The 19,278-nt window shown below is 37.7% G+C and overlaps 1 protein-coding gene across 2 annotated transcripts in view; it reads left to right on the forward strand.

Annotated features, from left to right (window-relative positions):
* Positions 1-19,278, forward strand: part of PRKD1 (protein kinase D1) — a 303,270-nt gene that overhangs the window by 81,942 nt on the left and 202,050 nt on the right. The window lies entirely within an intron of this gene.

The raw sequence follows: 19,278 nt of genomic DNA on the forward strand, positions 1-19,278 counted from the left end.
CCCTTTGGTCTGCAGGCCAATGCTGTGAGCCAAACCAGCTAGGGTGTGCCTCTACTACTTAATGAAGTACAAAACAAAAGTACTGGGGGAAAAGTCTATCTAAATTATCTACAAACTGGAAAACCAAGCACTAAATAATTAAGAATATGCTTTGGTTAATTTGCATTGTTCTAAGATTTAAGGCTAGCTAAACCAAGAACTTAGTTCCATCTGAGGATTAATGTTAAAGAAAAAGAAATAATTTTATTGAAATACCAGTGATGTTTGCATTGTGTGATAGGAATGGGACAGAATTACAATTATTTTTTAATCTGACTTCATGTATACGTGTACATTGAGTCAGAAACTTCTGCAAAGGGAAAAACATGTAATTGAAAAGTTAGACAATAGTATATCAACAGAGAAACAAACTAGATAAATGGTACAGCAATATTTTTGCCCAAATTACAACAGATTTATGAGTTCCCCCAATCAGAACAATAAACAGCTGACAGCTTCTGTCTCTACTAGAGACAGTTTGGTCAGGCTCATTGTTTTTATTTTTTACTGAGAAACCTGACTTGAAATACATTCATGCCGTTTAAAAAAATTTAAAGTTTTCTGAACACAAGCAATTTAATATTAAAATCCATGGAATTAATTTTTAAAGGGAGACTGGATCTGTTGCTTTAGGAAATCCACAGAGGAAGGCTGGGAAGGACACGCACTTTCAGAAGCAAGCTTTCTTTCTATGCTCTGCTGTTTGCCTTGAGAACTGAATAGCTATTCTCTTGAGGCTTTTTCTTTTCTCAGACTCACTGCTATTTATTCAGTAATGGATCTGATGGATAGAAAATACAGGAGCAGGAGGAATTGCTTTTTTAATATATGAAATTGATATTGGTAGGATTAAACAAATAGCAATTTCAATGTATAGGAAGACAGATTTATGGAGATAATTCAGAAAATGGATATGTCGTCCATTGTAAAGTAGAATCCTATATTTTCCATATTTTTATACTGAAATGTTTCCTACATGATGGGAAGGAGAGGCTGTTCAATTCTGTCTGCTCGGGAAGTGACAGTAACATCTGGCATCATCAGAATCCATTTCTTCTGGGCACACTGCCTTTGGTGTGTGAGTAATGGTTTTTATTTCAGTAGATATATTGAAGAAAGGAAGTTACCCATCCCATTTTGGGCTGCTGAATGTTAAAATGGGATTTTAATTCATAGCTGCTGTGTTTAGGCGAGAGAGAGAGAGAGAGAGAGAGAGAGAGAGAGAGAGAGAGAGAGAAACAGAGAGAGGGAGAGAGAGAGGCTTAGCATACTTATAAAGGAACTAGAGGCCCGATGCACAAAAATTTGTGCACTTGGGGGTAGAGGGTCCCTCAGCCTGGCCTGTGCCCTCTCACAGTCTGGGACCCCTCAGGGGATGACCACCTGCTGGCTTAGGCCCGCTCCCCGGGGGGTTGGGCCTAAGATGGCAATCAGACATCCCTCTGGCAGCCCGGCAGTCCTCGGGGGATGTCCACTTGCCAGTGGGGAGCAGGCCTAAGCTGCAGTCAGACATCCTTAATGCTGCTGAGGAGGCAGTAGAGGCTCCCACCACCATCGCTGTACTGGTAGCCATCAGCCTGGCTTGTGGCTGAGCAGAGCTCCTCCCATGTGAGAGTGCCCTAACCACCAGAGGGCAGCTCCTGCATTGAGCGTCTGCCCCCTGGTGGTCAGTGTGTGTCATAGTGACCAGCCATTCCCAGTCCTTCTGATGTTAGGGTCAGTTTGCATATTACCCTTTTACTATATAGGATAGAGGCCTGGTGTACGGGTGGGGACCGGCTGGTTTGCTCTGAAGAGTGTCCCGGATCAGGGTGGGGGTCCCGCTTGGGTGCCTGGCCAGCCTGGGTGAGGGGCTGAGGGCCGTTTTCAGGCTGGTGGGTGACTGAAGCGCCCAACCTCTCCTTTTTTTCTTTTTTCTTTTTATTCTGGGATTTATTTACCTTCTATGGCTGTCACTGGAACTGAGAGCTGGCTTTAGCTCTGAGGCTCGGCTCCAGCTCTGAGACCTCGGTTGTTAAAAGCAGGTATATGGATTTGTTTGGGTTCTATAATTGAAACACTGTTGCAGCTCCAGCTCTGAGGCCCGGCTGGCTGAAAGCAGGTTTCTGGGGTTTGTTTAGCTTCTATAATTGCAACATTGTTTCTTAGAGTGCAGCTCAGAGGCCAGCAGCGGCAGGAGGGGAACCTTGACTTCCTCCATCACTGGAGCAAGCAAGCCTCCTGTTCGCTTCACCTGCCTGGCTGCCAGCCGCCATCTTGGTTGGCAGTTAATTTGCATATCACCCTGATTAGCCAATGGGAAGCATGTCAGAGGTACAGTTAATTACCATGTTTGTCTATTATTAGATAGGAGGATAGAATTTTGGAGATCATTCTGCCTAATGTATTACTTCACAAAAAAAGAAGACTGAGATCAATGACTTATCTGTAGTTTCACAACTAATGACAAGGTGTTAGATGTGGAGAACTCCTTAAAGAACTGTTTACTCATCCACATGATTTCCAAAAGAATGATCCAGGATAGGGACAGCATCCAATAGCTGCCATCTTTTATAATTGAATTGTTTTAAAACCCTAATCTTTTGAGGTATATTTTTATATTTTTAATATTTTAAAATATATTTTATTGCTTTTTTACAGAGAGGAAGGGAGAGGGATAGAGAGTTAGAAACATCGATGAGAGAGAAACATCGATCAGCTGCCTCCTGCACACCCCCTACTAGGGATGTGCCCGCAACCAAGGTACATACCCTTGACTGGAATCGAACCTGGGACCCTTCAGTCCACAGGCTGACACTCTAGCCACTGAGCCAAACCGGTTATGGCTGAGGTATATTTTTAAAGAAATATTTCATAGATAATTAATTTTAGGGAAAATAGATTTTGTCCTTATACCTTTTTTTCTGATATAATATTTTTCAGTTGTACATACAGTTTGTATTTCTAACTTTTCTGAAATCTTAATATGTAGGTTGCCTCAATAGTAATAAGAAACTTGAACTCCAAGGAAAGAGGTAGCATATGCCAAGTATGATACCCAGGTACAAACAGGGATAATTGATAAAATATGTAATCATATAAGTTACTGGGATCCTTGTTAAGATGGATAGGTTATTTATTTATTTATAATCCTCTCCCAAGGATATGTTTTTATTGATTTTTTAGAGAGAGAGGTAGGGAGAGAGAGAAACATTGATGGGAGGTAGAAATATCCATCACTTGCCCCCCTGTAAGTGCCCTGGCCAGGGATCAAACTCAACCTAGGAATGTGTTCTGACTGGGAATCGAACTGGCAAACTTTTAGTGTGTGGGACAAAGCTTCAACCAAATGAGCCATCCCACCAGGACTGGATAGGGTTATTTTAATAAAAATTATAAATATTTAATGTTTTTACTTAAGACACTATAAAATGAAGAGATAATTACATGTAAAATGAAATGATGAGTTCTAATTTTTTTTTATTAACAACAAAGGATTTCTGTAGTCATTTTGACAGTCGTTTAGCTCAATGCAAAGAAGCTATTAGTCCAGTTCTTATTATTCTCTTAATTTTCTTTGAAGAATTTCTAAATAAGGGTGCCATTTCTAAAAATCTTGGATGAAAAAATATATGCTTATATTAGTTTGATTTTTTTGAGCTAATCAGGAGGGAAAAAAATACATAAATTTTACTATCTCAAAATTGAAGTCCCTGTAAGGATGCTATGAGAAAACAACATATATAACGAAGAAAAAAATTATAGAAATTAATAAGAAAAATACAAGCAAGTCAGTGGAGGAATAGGTGAATGATAAATAAATTTAAAGAAAAAGAAATCTAAACAATTAATGCACCTGTACTTGGAAATGTATAAAATAAGAATGGAAATACCACTCATATCCACTAACCAAATTTAAAAGTTTGGACAATATTATGCATTAGAGATCTGGTGGGGGAGTCCGCTGGGGATAAAGATGTGTATAGTCAGTGAAAGTATGTATTGGTATAATCCCTCTGGAAAGTATTTGATCATAACTAGTGAAGCTAGAAATACACATATTTGCAGAAGTCAGGAACTTCTGCAAATAAGCCCAGAGAGACATGTACAAATATGTTCACTGTAGCACTGTTTGTTATGATGAAAAATGGAAACAACTTAATAATATGGTATGTTTGTAGGATGGATATAATTAGAAATTAAAAATAATGGCTTAGATATGCATACTTATGTATATTACATAGACCGATTCCCCCAAGCATCCTTTTGAATGACAAAGCATCATACTTATACATGTACATAAAAATAATTATATGAATGTCAGTTATAAACACATTTTGTTAAACGATTATTGAATGATTAAAGCATGGGCTGGAAGAATACACAGCAGATTTAGAAAGCGATGGGTACACATGGAGAGAAAAGTGGAGACTAAAAATTAAAAACTCCCTGTACAAAATGAGAAATGAAAGACATTTGAGAGACTAATGGACTGTGAATGAGAAAAACTAGGTTTAGATCTTGTTCTGCTACTAACTTAACTATGATCTTAGATGTCTGGCCTTAGCTTCTTACTTCCAAAGAAGATGATTTTATTAGGCCATCTTAAATGTTTTTTCCAAACTTGACAATTTTATGAACTTTGTAGCTGTGGGACAGTAGGCCTATTTTGTAAACGTTCTTGTTACCAGTTTACTCATCTGTAAAATGTGGACTAACAGTAGTACCTACTTAATAGGGCCATTTTGAAAAGCATATGAAATAATTTATGTGGAGCACTTAGCTCTGTGTCTGTCACTTATCACTCAATAAATGTACGCTGGTAGAGCCAATACTTTAAAGATCAAATTCATGAAACAGATCAGTTATGGGATACTTTAATTGTAAGCCATATTTTCCTTTTTAGAGACTTTTTTATGTAACAGGTTTTTGCAGGGTATTACAATAAACTTATATATTTATGACCCCTAGGGATTTCTGTCTTACATGAAATAAGCTGGTCCTACTATTACTAAATGCTGGTTAGATTGTATTTTTTAATCTGGAAAGGAAAAGTTTGTAGTATATGAAATAAGGACAATTTTAGAACATTGCATTATATGTATTTATTCCCTATGTATTGATTAGAAGGCAGATTCTTTACTTGAACTGTGTCCTTTATTAAGTCTGCTGATTGTTATGGTTAAATATGTACATGTTTGAGGAAGACTGGAAAATATTTTATTGAGAAAACAGCATTTAATCGTTTAACATGAGAATGCAGACACAGAGTACCTTCGGGGTAGACCTGACTTAATTCTTAGATATAATTCAGTAAAATGTAGATTTCTTAAATGAGAGGATTTGACGATGTGTACTATTTAATTGCACAGAGACACACTTCATTCTGAATGTCTTCTTGGCAAATGAAGGCCCATTTAGGCATGTTTCAATACATGCTCTGAGGTGGAGGGGGAAAGGAGGAGGAAGGGAGAATTTGTAGTACACTGTATCTACTTTATGGCTACTGATTTTAAACAAATTTCAGATTACCCTTATTGTCTAATCATATGTTTGGGAGGATGGGCTATTTATGAGATGTTAGCTTTCCAGATGCTCGAACAATGTGCTTTAAATGCTGTATTCATAAACCAGCCCCCCAAGTGCAGCACATTAGCTGTTTCTAATCTTTGAATTCAGAACAAATGTTGGAGAAAGGAACATTTGCAGAGCTGTGTAGTCTCTATTACCTCATTAAAATGTATTTATAAATGAAGTAGACAGAGGAGCAAATGTCTGCAAAAAAATTGCTACTTCATTAATATTTTTTTTATTACAAAAGCACTTCCTATGAAATCTGCCAGCCTAAAGGAAATAAGTGAATCAGTTGTCTTTCATCTTTGTGTTTTGTTTATTTTTACTTATATGCAAATGCAAGTTTAAAAGAATATTTTAGCAGTAAATATGAACTTAGTAAAATAAAAAAAAATAACGTGACTAGGAACAACATTGGTTCAAAGTATGCGGAATGCTGGAATTTAAGTGGGAAGGTTGTCTGAACTTGAATGAGGTTCTGTTTTCTGAAATGGGATAGGTTTCTGGGTTAGTGGAGAAATAGTGTTATGATTGGCTTTATGCCTAAGGCTTATTTTTTAAAAGGAGGTTCCTTATTATATCAAAAGTAGCTACAAACAACAAATAAACATACAAACACACCTTTCTCCTGCCTCCACATTAGAAATTTTGTTTAAAATACTTTGTTTTAAAAAACACATTTAATACTGGTGTGGTTTTTAAAATTTTTTTTAAGGGAGTGAGAATAGTCTGTATGATACTAGAATGTTGAATACGTTATATCTAAATGTACTTAAAACCCATAGAATGTACAAAGCCAAGAGTGAACCCTAAGGTAAACTATGGATTTTGGGCTCATAATGATTTGTCAGCATAGGTTCATCAATTGTACCAAAGGTCATCACTCTGGTGAGGGATGTTGGTGATGGGGACGGCTATGCACCTGTGGGAGCAGGGCATTTGTGAGAAATATCTGAGCCTTCTCCTCAGTTGTGTTGTGAACTTAAACCTGATCTAAAAAGATTATCTTTATTTTTTTATGTTATTTTTTTATTTTATTTTTTTCATCATCATTTATCTTCTCTCTGCCCTCTTTCACCTCCACTCACTGTCCTCCCCACCCAAAATCACCACATGGCTCTCCATTGTCTTTAAATTTAAAAAAGGTAAAAAGTAAAAGCAATTGTGACACTCTTTTCTAGTAAGTTTATACAAGGCAGGTTACTTTGGATCCTACTTAAGAAAGGTCTGGTCGTGAACTACCTAAAAGATCTTGTTATGGATCTTGTTTCTTTTAAAGATGGATCTTAATTCCAGTTATCTATTGCTGTATAGCAACTCACCCCAAAACTTAGTGATGTAAAACATTTTATTATTATTATTATTTTTTTAAAATATATTTTATTGATTTTACACAGAGAGGAAGGGAGAGAGATAGAGAGTTAGAAACATCGATGAGAGAGAAACATCGATCAGCTGCCTCCTGCACATCTCCCACTGGGGATGTGTCCGCAACCCAGGTACATGCCCTTGACCGGAATCGAACCTGGCACCTTTCAGTCCGCAGGCCGACGCTCTATCCACTGAGCCAAACCGGTTTCGGCTTATTATTATTATTAATAGATTACATTGGTCAGCATTAAGAAAGGACGCAGGGAGTTTTTTTGTTTTTTTGTTTTTTGTTTTTTTTTTTGTCTTGTCTGTATTCCATGCTATCTGGGGTCTCAGATAGGAAGACTTGAATGATTGGGGGCTGGAAACATTTGGAGGCTTCTTTAGTTCCATGTCTGGCTGCTGGGCAAGACAACACAGCAGCTGGTTTCCACGTGGAGTCTCCTCAGGGGAACAGTCTCAAGAGGGAGAATTCCATGAGAGCCACTGAGAAGGTCCTTTGTCTCCTGAGGACAAGCCCAGGAAGTGACATACCTTTATTCCCACTGCACTCTATTGACTGATGCCATAACAAGCCTCTCAGGGGAAGAACTACAGATCTCACTTATTGATGGGAGAGTGTTGACAAAATATTGGTGGCCCTATTCAAAAGTTACATTTGATAAACAGTTTTATCTTTAATGTAAATCAAACCATGTCATTATCCCTTTTAAAGTCTTCAGTGACTAAACCCTTTGGGGATTAGGTCATTCTCTATTTTATTGAAATGTGTGCTATTTTTACTAACATGAATTCCCCTCCCTCACAGCTGTGACTCCTTACAAACACACATGCAAATACATGCATGCATAGACACATGTTCAAGGATATGTATGACTTTTGCCTGACCAGTTGTTACTACTTATTGCCTGTCAAGTGTTAGTTCCAATATCACTTTATCAGACCTTATACCTGCCACACACACCCCTTTCTATGTAGACCTCTGTCAAAGCAGTCATGATATTGTAAAGAAACCATCTTTTTATACATTATTTTCCCCTTTGGCTATGTTAAGTCTTGATCCTTCTTTCATCAGGAAATACCTATCACATTTCTTGGCACATATAACTTGAGAAAATTTCTCTTCTGATACTCAGAAAAGAATACATATTTCATTCCTCATTAAGGATAACTGAAGACCCACTAGATTTTAGGACCAAAAATATTATCTCTTTTTGGAAAATTCTAATACCCAATAAAGTCATAAAGCATAGATATTCCAATCTTCCAATGGAATATGGCATTGCTCTGAAAGGATTCTCTGTTCAGGTGATTAGTTCTCTGGCTTTTTTGGTTTGTACTGACAAGTGGATGCCTACTGGGTTAGCATTCAGTTGGACTAAATAATATCTTGTTGTTTTACTGATAAATGTTGGGATAGTTAGAAATATAAGGCTCTGAATTAAAGCAAAACAGAAACCTGAGCAAGACCCATTCTCAAGCATCTATCTAGAGTTTTCATATGGCCAATTGTATAACTGTCCCCAAGCCACTGGCCTAGAATGGCAAGCAGTTAAAAAATGGACTTAATTAACAAGAGTTTCTGGTAGAATAATTTCACCAACATAGTGAATAAATTTCCTGCATATGAATATATTATGTTGATGTCCGCCAGGTTGTTTGTTTTTCAAGTAACATTTGGACAGGCCATTTGCTACATAGGTTATAATTGGAGAGGCTAGCATTATTTGTATAGGGCCCTGAGTAGAAAATGATATTGATTCTATATTAACTTCCTGTTGCTAGATCTCAGTTAGCAGGGAAGGAAAGGGCCACCATGTGCTGGAGCTACTTAAAAAGTGGTGGTTTGGGTTTAGAAGGGGAATGGGAGAGTTAAGAATCAAGTTTGTTTTTTAAATCATTTTGGTTGTTCAAAATGATAAAATGTAGTTTCTAACCTTTTTCATAAATGGAAAATTGTGAAAGCTTGTTTTGGAAACTTGGAAAAAACATTATTTAGCTTATTCTGCTACCACTAAGTTTGATCCTTGTAGACTTTGGCAGAAGGAAGCAAGTGTGACAGAGGGTGTTTCTCTGAAATGAATAAAGGAACATTAGGATATTTAGGTCCTATTATTACCATTTAAGAAGTTTCCAAATACACAATTGCTTCACTCTCACCATAGCTGATAACTCACTTAAAATTCCTTGATTAAAAAATGCAAGGATCTCAAGCTCTGTGTCCCAGCTGTGCATGTTCTGATTGTACTGAATGCATGCAGTGTGTCTAAAGAATGTGCTGGCGTATGGAGCAGGGGGCAGTTTCTGAGGCTCCACTTCGAAGTTCTCGGATAGAACGTTTAGAGCCAAAATATACAATGGAAAATACACACAGGCTTGCAGTTTCCAATCAGGAATGGTTTGCTGTTTCTTCGACTTTAGCAGGTAGCTAGCTATTCATCATTAAGATGAAAGGATGTTTATTAATGCGAATATGATTTTTTGGAATGTTTACACTTGGGAATCAGTCTAAAACCCTTTTTCCTCTTTCATCAACAACTTCTAATGGTCTCATCCTAAGGTTTCTGTCATCTGACATGTTACTTGAAGAGTTGTACAAAAGTGAACTGGTCTACCGTTTTATGTCAGTAGTTGGATTGTGTAATGGGACAGTGCCTCACTAAAGAGTGCTTTGTGTTTGATTCAGTTTACTAGGTAGTGCAAAGGAAGTGGCAATGTACTATTCATTCAATGATTGTGTCATTTATGAAAATCAATCTGATGGGATTAGGATACTGGGTATTTTAAAATTATGAACTTTGTTTACATTCATTAATTGACTATATACTTTAAAATATCTGTGATTTTCTTTTGTGTAATTCTGTGAACCTATAGACTGGAAATATCTATCATTAAAAATAGCTTATGAACCCTCTTGTGATAGTTACTTAAAATGGGTTATCTGGATGTTCTTTGCACAGTGGCAAGTAATCATTGTAATGCAAATAACACATGTGCAAAAAGGAAAACTATGGAATTTCCTAATGGTGTTGTCATTTACAGTATCAAAGTGGAAAGTCAAGCAGGATGGTAATTTTTAGTTAGTGCCTATGGGATATCAAGGGCTAGGCTCAGTTTATTCATATATTTTATCCAATTATTTCCATTTGGATTCTCAGCAAAGTCTAGTCATTTGTTCAAGATCATCCAGCATGCAAAATTGGGAGTTCAGGTCTATTTAAATTCAAATGTAAATTTTAAATCTGTACTGTTTCCAATCTAGAAGTACTCTTTTGTGCAATTTATTTTTTGCATAACTTTAAAATTTCCTTGGAGAATATCCATTTTTTGATGTATTGATTCTTCACAGAAATATCTAGCTCTTCTTTTGTCAGATGCCCCTTTAAGGATGTGATGGGACTAAACCAAAAACTGTGAGTGTTTTCTTAGTAAGAGGAATAAGTAAAGAATGTTCTTTTTGCATCCTAGTTGCTAGTGGGATATTCCCTAAACACAATAGTTTCCAGATATGCATGAACAAAACCCAGGATTCTGTACTTAGGGAAACAGTTTAAAAAATGTTGATGAAAATCCAGATATTATGTACCTAAAGCAAAGGGCAGAACATTAACTGCCTGCAAACATGGTGATTGCTTTCTTCCTTTGGATCTCTCAGCATGAGATTTTATTTATAAACAGTACTGTTTCTCTTGCAGGAGGTTCATCATAAGGTCATCTATTTGACTGTCCAGATTGAAGCACTAACATAATCATTGCTCTATTACAGTGCTAGACCAATAGCAAAGGCATGTTGGATTTGAGCCTTTATTTGCTGAGTTAGAAAGGCGTAAAGTGAATATTGACCCAAGAGAAATATTTACAGATTGAAAAACAAGGTTGTACGATGCATATAGGAGAAACTTCAGATAATTCCTGGAGAAAAGAAACCACTCAAAGGATACTTTATAAATCATATCTACATCTTTTGTTCTGAAGGTCCTAAACATGATCCGTGACTGCTTATTATTTCTATAGCTCATGTGTAATGAATACTTACAGGCAGATGGCTGGGTATTATTTATTCAAATGATTGTAAAAGAAAATCAGGTTGTTTTCTGTAATGACCTGAGAGGTCAAGAATATTGATGATCTGGTCAGTACATTAATCATGATATTTGAAAAGAAAAACATTTATATATAGAACAAACTGGTTCATGGAGTTAGTTATAAAACCTGGTGACTATGCTGAGTTACTGGTTACAGATATCACCATTTCTTTGAGAGGATATATAGGTGATTGCACCAGACTGATGGCCACTGTGGGTGATGAAGGCAAGGTATTTAAATGGTGGCTTTGACTGTGAGGTCTGTGGGTTGAAGGAGGTGGTGCAGGTACACCACTCACAGGAGCATTTGTAGGCATTCCATATGGAATATGCTAATTATTTAAGCCAAAATCACTTGGCATTGTTATGTTGCATTCAAAAGTTTGCATTATTTTAACCATGGTTCATTCTAATATTTTTTCCCCATCAATAATTTTTAAAAAGAAGGGTGAATGCATTCAGTAATTAGTTTGTGAACCTATTTTTCTTTGGTTGCTTTACAAGCCTGAATGGCTACTTAGGTTCCATGATTACACTTTTTTTAAAAATAAGGCAGCAATAAAGCTACTGAGTCTAATGACTCTTCCTTTCACAAACAATTTCTTTGAGCATTTGATGCTGTTTGATAGCATTTTACTCACAGTAAAACTTCCAAATTGGAGTCAATCCTTTCAGACCTTATCTTACCATGCTTTATCAACTAAGTTTATATAATATTCTAAATCCTTTCTTGTTATTTAAAGACTCTTTATAGCATATTCACCAGGAGTAGATTCCATCTCAAGAAATCTCTCTCTCCCTAGCTGGTTTGGCTCGATGGATAGAGTTTCGGCCTGCGGACTGAAAGGTCCCAGGGTCGATTCTAGTCAAGGCACATGCCTGGGTTGCAGGCTCGATCCCCAGTAGTGGGCCTCCAGGAGGCAGCTGATCAGATTCTCTCTTCATTGATGTTTCTATCTCTCTCCCTTTATCTTCCTCTCTGAAATCAATAATACATATTTTAAATACATATTTTAAAAAATCTCTCTCTTTGTTACTTCATAAGAAGCAACTCCTCATCAGTTAAAGTTTTATCCTGAGATTGCAGCAATTCAATCACATCTTTAGGCTCCACTTCTAATGCTAGTTCTCTTGTTTCTACCACTCCTGCGGTTACTTCCTCCACTGAAGTCTTGAACCCTTCAAAGTCATCCATGATGGTTGGAATCAAGTTCTTCCAAACTCCTGTTAATGTTGATTTTTGACCACTTTCCCTAAATCACAAATGTTCTTAATGGCATCTAGAATCATGAATTATTTTCAATTTACTTTGCCCAGATTCATCAGGGGAATCACTGTCTATAGCAATTGTAGCCTTACAAAATGTGTTTCTTAAATAATGAGTTGAAAGTTAAAATTGCCTTGGTCCATGGGTTGCAGAATGGATGTTGTGTTAGCAGGCATGAAAACACCATTAATCTCCTACATCTCCATCTTTGCTCTTGGATGACGAAGTGCACTGTCAGTGAGCAGTCATTTTTAAAGATATCTTTTTTTTTTCTGAGCAATGGATCTCAATAGTGGGCTACAGATATTCAGTAAACCCTGTTGTAAACAGATGTGCTATCATCCAGGCTTTGTTCTTCCATTTATAGAGCATAGGCAGAGTAGATTTAGCTTAATTCTTAAAGGCTCTAGGAATTTTGAAATGTTAGATGAGAATTGGCTTCAGTGTAAAGTCATCAGATGCATTACCTCCTAATTACCTGCCTGTTCTTTGAACCTTTGAAGCCAGGCATTGACTTCACCTCTCTAGCTATGGAAGGCCTAGAGTATAGCTAGATCTTCTGGATAATTTGCTGACGCTTCTATATCAGCGCTTGCTTCGCCTTGCACTTTTATGTATGAAGATGGCTTGTTTCCTTTCCAGTTCCACAGGCACTATACACTCACAGTCTCCACAGTAAGAAGGTAGGCTACTACCACGTTGGTATAAATAATTATGACTGGAAACTATAACTTAATTTTCTTTGAATAAAGTGATATTATTTGTGAAACTTCACACAAAAATTAAGCATATCCTTAAAAAATGTTTATATCCAAAAGTAGTAGATTGAATAAACCAATTTTGGGTAGACGAATAGTTTCTTTCTGGAACTGCAAGAAAAGAGGGGGAGGGGAGGAAGCCCACTATTGGGTTTTCCTTGATACCAAAACAGAACATAAATAATTGTATTGGAGAAGATAAATGCTTTTATTTTGAAATAAAACAAAGTATTTCCAATCAAATATTCATTTCGGTATCCTGAAAATTGAAATGCCAAGAAGATTGAGTTCACCTCCTTTTCCTTATGTTGACCAATTAATTGATATTAAGTTTTTGAATGAAAGCTTTTGCTGTTATTTTGAGGAAAGTGTGCTATTTTGACAATAGGTACACATTAATCAATTCTTTGGAGAATATAAAACTCTCAAGGTACAAAAACATAATACATGAATATTGAATAGATAACAAATATTTAGAATGTTTAAACAAGCAAGTAAATTAGCATCGAAATAAATGAGCTTCTGTGGTTATTTATCCCCACTATTGGAGAGAATTGTGTGGTATGGTGTTTCTGTTTGTTGTTGTTTGTCATCTGTTCTGCCATCTCAGCTAAACTCATGAATTGAGAAGCAGCCTGGGCTTATTTCCACAACATTCAGACCTTACTGTGCATTTACACTTGCTTACAATATGCTTCTTTTTTCTTTCCAGGCATGGTCATCTTTCATTTTCACACTGTAGGGTGCTCTGCACAGCCGCTGTACCCAGTGCAGTCAAATTGTTCTAGGCAGCGAGGTAGAAGGGATTCTGTCAAATGCCATTTTTTAAAAACTCTAATTTGTTTTTCTCTCTTCATTGTTTATGATAACCTCCTAGAAACTTGAAAATAGCATCTTCTTCCCTGCTGTTTTGTCATTTGTGTTTGGAATTCAGTTTTTTTTCAATGAAAAATAGTTTGTGTTGCCTTTAACAGAGGAGGAAAAAACTTAAAAGCCTAGACCCTTTAATTTCCCTCTGTAATGAAGGTGTTTTCTTTTCTTTCTTTGACTGGATTTTCTGTGGCGTTAATGAGAAGAATTAAGCAAGCAGTGGCCAGGAAAGGTAGAATAAGGCAGTTACTAAGAGCATGGACTATGTAGACTTGCTGCCTGGGTTAGATCTTGGCCTAAGCAGTTTACTAGCCTACTGGTCTCAGGAAGTTGCTCTGTCTCTCTGTTCCTACATCCTCATCTCTAAAATGGGAATTATATAATTATATCTAATTATATAATTGTTATAAGGATTTATTGAGTTAATATTTGTAATATACTTAAAATAATGCCTATAATGTAGTAAATGGTGTGCTTGTTTAATAAAAAACAAAACTCTGCTCCCCCAATATTTACTTATCCTTTTTCCTCCTGAAATGACTTAGTGGAAATCAGAATTCAGAGAGTCCTCCTCAGAGAAGTAGGGGGCCCTTAATTGAAGAACTGAAGATCACTTTTTAAATTGAATCTTTTCAAAAGTCAACATGTGTTAATTTGCCACTCATATTTGTGCTTTGGCTTGGTTGAGAGAAGGCAATATTCAAAGGCTAACTATGTTTATTCACCCCTGGACTCTGCTTACTCAGAGCATGTCTTTGTTTTGATTTAGATGGAGCCCAATCTATAGTTCTTGTGAAGAACATTTAATTTAATTTAAAATTTCACATGTGCCTGGTATGCAAACTTGAAAGAAAACACATTTTCCAAGATGATTTTAGGAGATATTTCATTTTTAAAACAAATCAACAACAAAATAAGAAATTAGCTAGGCATATAAGCCAAGTATTAAAGTGTATATTTAGAAAAATTTATTGTAACCCTTCAGACCTTAATATGTCCTTTTAATCTAAATGTAGTTAAAATAAATCATTTTTGAAGCCTAGTAGGTCACCAGTAGTTTATATTTATTTTATGCTGTAGGCAGAAACAGAGAAGACATGATCTTTTGAACTGTTAGGAATTTGGGGACATTCCCACATGTGGAGACCATTTTTAAGAATCCCAGGGTAACATGGAATAGACTTTATCGAGGGCATTAGATCCTGGGTCATAGATGTCTTTAGCAATTCGGGCTGCTATAACAAATTGCCATAGACTGCCTGGATTAAACAACAGACATTTATTTCTCATAGTTCTGTAGGCTGGGAAGGTCAAGATCAGGATGCCAACAGATATGTGCCTGGTGAGAGCCCTCTTCCTGGTTTGCATATAGGCATGTTTTTATTGTGTCCTTACATGGCAAGAAGAACAAACTCTCTTGCATCTCCCTCTAAGCTCACCAATCCCACCATGAGGGCTCCACCCTCAGGACCTAATTACTTCCCACAGGCCCCATCCCCTAATACCAGCACACTCAGGATTCAAGTCTTCACATATGAATTTGGGGGAACACAAACATGCAGTCCACAGCAACAGCATTTATACTCCACTGACATGTAAAACTGTCAGGAAAGCTAGAGATGCCCTAAACCAACATCTTCACACAGGGCAAGGTCAGAGGTAACATAACTTCTGGAGATTATTAGTGATGTAGCAAAAGGTGTATGTTTAATAGCAAAAGAAATCCCCTAGCACTCATGGACTGTAGATAATTGAAAAAAAGTTCATATGTTGGATAGTGAATGATGAGAACTTAAAAAGCAATAACTTTTTAGATTATTTAAATGTGTTCATGAGTAACAGTTTTTCTGTTTAATTATGTTATACAAATTTCATAGCAATAGATTTAAGTGATCATAAAACATTTTTAAAAAGAATGAAAATAAACTACATACTGCCATGTTTCTGTTGTCCTTCCTGGATGTGTGGTGCATGGCTAGTGACTAGTGTTTCTATTAGGCAGTGGTGATGGCTCGGGGAGCCGGCTTGCTCTCTCTGCTGATCTCTGTAAACTGCTGACAAAAAGTTCCTAGGAGTTTTGATTAACTACTGACACGGCTGTGTTCCATTCATTTTTCAAGTGTCCCCTTTGCTTAACTTACATTGAAGGTAGAATTTTTTTTAAGTTAATGAAGAAATGAGTATTATTAATATGTAGAAAACAGGCACCACATTTAAATTGGTAGACCTCAGAGCTCTTATAATTTGTGTCTTTCCCTGGAAATAGAAATGATGTCTGGAGTTGTGCTATCTGAGAAGCACAGTTTAGTGGGCCCTGATTCTACTTAAAGACTTTTATTTATTTATTTATTTATTTATTTATTTATTTATTTAATATATTTTATTGATTTTTTACAGAGAGGAAGGGAGAGGGATAGAGAGGTAGAAACATCAATGAGAGAGAAACATCGATCAGCTGCCTCCTGCACACCCCCTACTGGGGATGTGCTGGCAACCAAGGTACATGTCCTTGACTGGAATCGAACCTGGGACCTTTCAGTCCACAGGCGGATGCTCTATCCACTGAGCCAAACCTGTTAGGGCAACTTAAAGGCTTTTAAAAAAAATTTCTTTATTGATTAAGTTATTATATATGTGTCCTTATCCCCACATTACCCCCGCCTCCCCCCACTTGTAGGACATACATTTTTAATGGTCTCCGGGGAAGAACCCTGATACCAGGAGATGTGTTCCACTGTCCAGACAGGGGAATGCTACCTGAGGCCTTAGGCTGAATTAATTCTTAGTGAACATTTGGTTGCCTAGTTCTGCCAATTGTTCCAGGCTCTCTAATTCGGTACCACTTGGATTAATGGTTCAATTGTTATCAATACATTTCTCCCCCATTTTGTCTTCTCTTTTTATATTCAAACCTGAGAATGTGCCAAAGGCTTGTATTTTGCACTTGGATTTTTCCTTTCATTGTCATGTTTAACTTCTTGCTCTCACAATTTCCCTCCAGGGACCTTTGAGAGTGAATGCCTGGAATGGAGAGGTGAGAACTTGCTGCAAGGATATAAATCATGAGACTCTATGCTATGGCATTCATGTTAACTATGATGAATTAGAAAGAAAAGACTTAGCTAGTTAACGTATGTTTGATTTATCTTAAATAATTTGGATATTTCTAATGGTAGTTTTGCCATGTCATGATTAATTATTTAATGTCATAGTAGTTTACAGTCAACTGTGCTCATTTTTCTTTGATGATGAAAAGGCCATTTGATGCACCTTTTTAGTAGCCTTTTAACTGTGAATGTAGTGAGAAACCTCTCAGGTAGAGCTTGGAAGAAGCACAGGGAGGATGGAACCACGACTGATTTGAATGGCACATGATAGAAAACTAGTTTCTGAGAACACAGAACACTTTGCTGTGTTCATCTTTGTTAAAGCACACAGATGTCATCTTGTAGGTTGGTGTTGATTTAAATAGTAAGCCATCCTTTACACTGTTCATATAATGGTACAATTCAAGTTGGCTCTTACCTGTCTTCCTTAGTCGTAAAAAATTTTGCATGTAGCTAATTAAATTTCATAAATATAGTTAGCTTAGTTTTGAGGGCTAAGGAATCAATGAGAGAATAGAACAGAGTCAAGGTTTCTGTTGAGGATAGACACAAAGCTGCATTTGTGTTGGTGCCAAGAATGGAGGCAGCAGGGAATCACTGAGAAGGGCATGCAGCCAGCCTGGGATCTGAGCCTGTGTCGAGTGGAGAGGGTTGTGAATATGCCTTTGAGAAAGTGTATTGAAAGCAGGTGTGTGGACTGTGGTTGGGGCACATGCGGACATCAGAGGTGAGCTGTCCAGACTCTGAAGGCCCTGTATGGAAGGGGGGAAAGTCCAGTTCCTTAGTCCCTTGGCAGTAAGGGGCCTAGGAATCTGTAGGAAACGGAGCCTGCCAGAATTAAACGAGGGCACCAAGAGCATGGAGACATTGATAGCCAGCCAAGCTGCTCTCCGGCCTCGGGAGGTTCTTAAGTGCTTTTGGTGAGACTTCCAGGCTCAAGCTTGGCCAGATGAACACTCGGGTAATTTGCCACACCTGGCAAATCCTGACAGAGGGTTGTTGGCACATCCACATCTGACTGGCGCTGACAGTGATTAATTAGGTAGTGGGGCAGTGCCATTCAGTCAAGTGAGGTTGGGAGCAAAGTGCCGTTTCATTTGTGGTTCCTCCCCTTCTACTTTGATATTTTCAACTCTGAAATGAAGCTGAAGGGAACTCAGCTAGGAAAGAGGAAAGAGCCAGGTTGGAGAGAAGTCTGTACATATCCATTCATTAATACAGCTTTTCATTCAACAAATATTTTTTGAATGCCTTAGTATGTAATTTCCCAAAGTGAATGAATATTCATTCATCTTTGAAATTCAAATTTCATTTTACTGATGAACAGCTCAGTGTTTTGCCCAGAGGTACAGTTAGCAGTGGCACATTAATTTCGATCCCAAACTTCTTTGTTTGTTTAATCAGTTCTTCAGATCTCTGCAAAGTCCTGGCTGGGTACGAAGGTGGGTTTATCTTGGCTATGAGCATTGTCTGGCAGCAGTCCTATATAATAAAAGCCTAATATGCTACCAGTAAGTGTCCGGTCATCAGGTCGGCCATTCAACCAATCAAAGCGTAATATGCTAATGATATGTTAAGAAAGCTCAACTGCTCACTATGACGTGCACTGACCACCAGGGGGCAAACAGTTGACCAGTCAACCAGTCATTATAATGTGCACTGACCACTAGGGGGCAGACGCTCAACTGGTAGTTTAGCTTGCTGCTGGGGTCAGGCCAATCAGGACTGAGCGAGATGGGCCAGACATGCCCTGGAGCCCTCCTGTGGTCCCTCCCTGGCTGGCCAGCCTCCCACGTTCCTCCCCAGCCCCAGTGGGGTCCCTCAGCCTGGCCTGCGCTCTCTCACAATCCGGGCTGAAGGACCCCCCCAAACACACCCCCCATCCCAAGTGCACGGATTTTGTGCACCAGGCCTCTAGTAAATAATAATTGGGTGCATAATTTATATTGAGTTGGTGCTAAGGACTAGAGATGGCACAGTGAAAGCAGGCTGCCATGGTTGATAGAAATTGCTAAAGTCTATTGAGTACTTCCAACATGGTGGGCTCTGTGGTATAAATGTGTCTCTTCTTTTATCTTATTTAATGTAGTCAGAGTAGAATTAGGGGCCCTTTGAGCATCTGTCTCTGGGCTTTATAGGTGTGGCTGCACTCTTTCCCCCAGGACTGTGACAAGATTGATCCCCTTTGGGCATTTGCTCAGACATAGTCCTAAAAAGCAACATAAAAT

The sequence above is a fragment of the Myotis myotis genome, unplaced genomic scaffold (assembly GCF_014108235.1).
Source record: "Myotis myotis isolate mMyoMyo1 unplaced genomic scaffold, mMyoMyo1.p scaffold_m19_p_1, whole genome shotgun sequence".
NCBI classification, from domain to species: Eukaryota; Metazoa; Chordata; class Mammalia; order Chiroptera; family Vespertilionidae; genus Myotis; species Myotis myotis.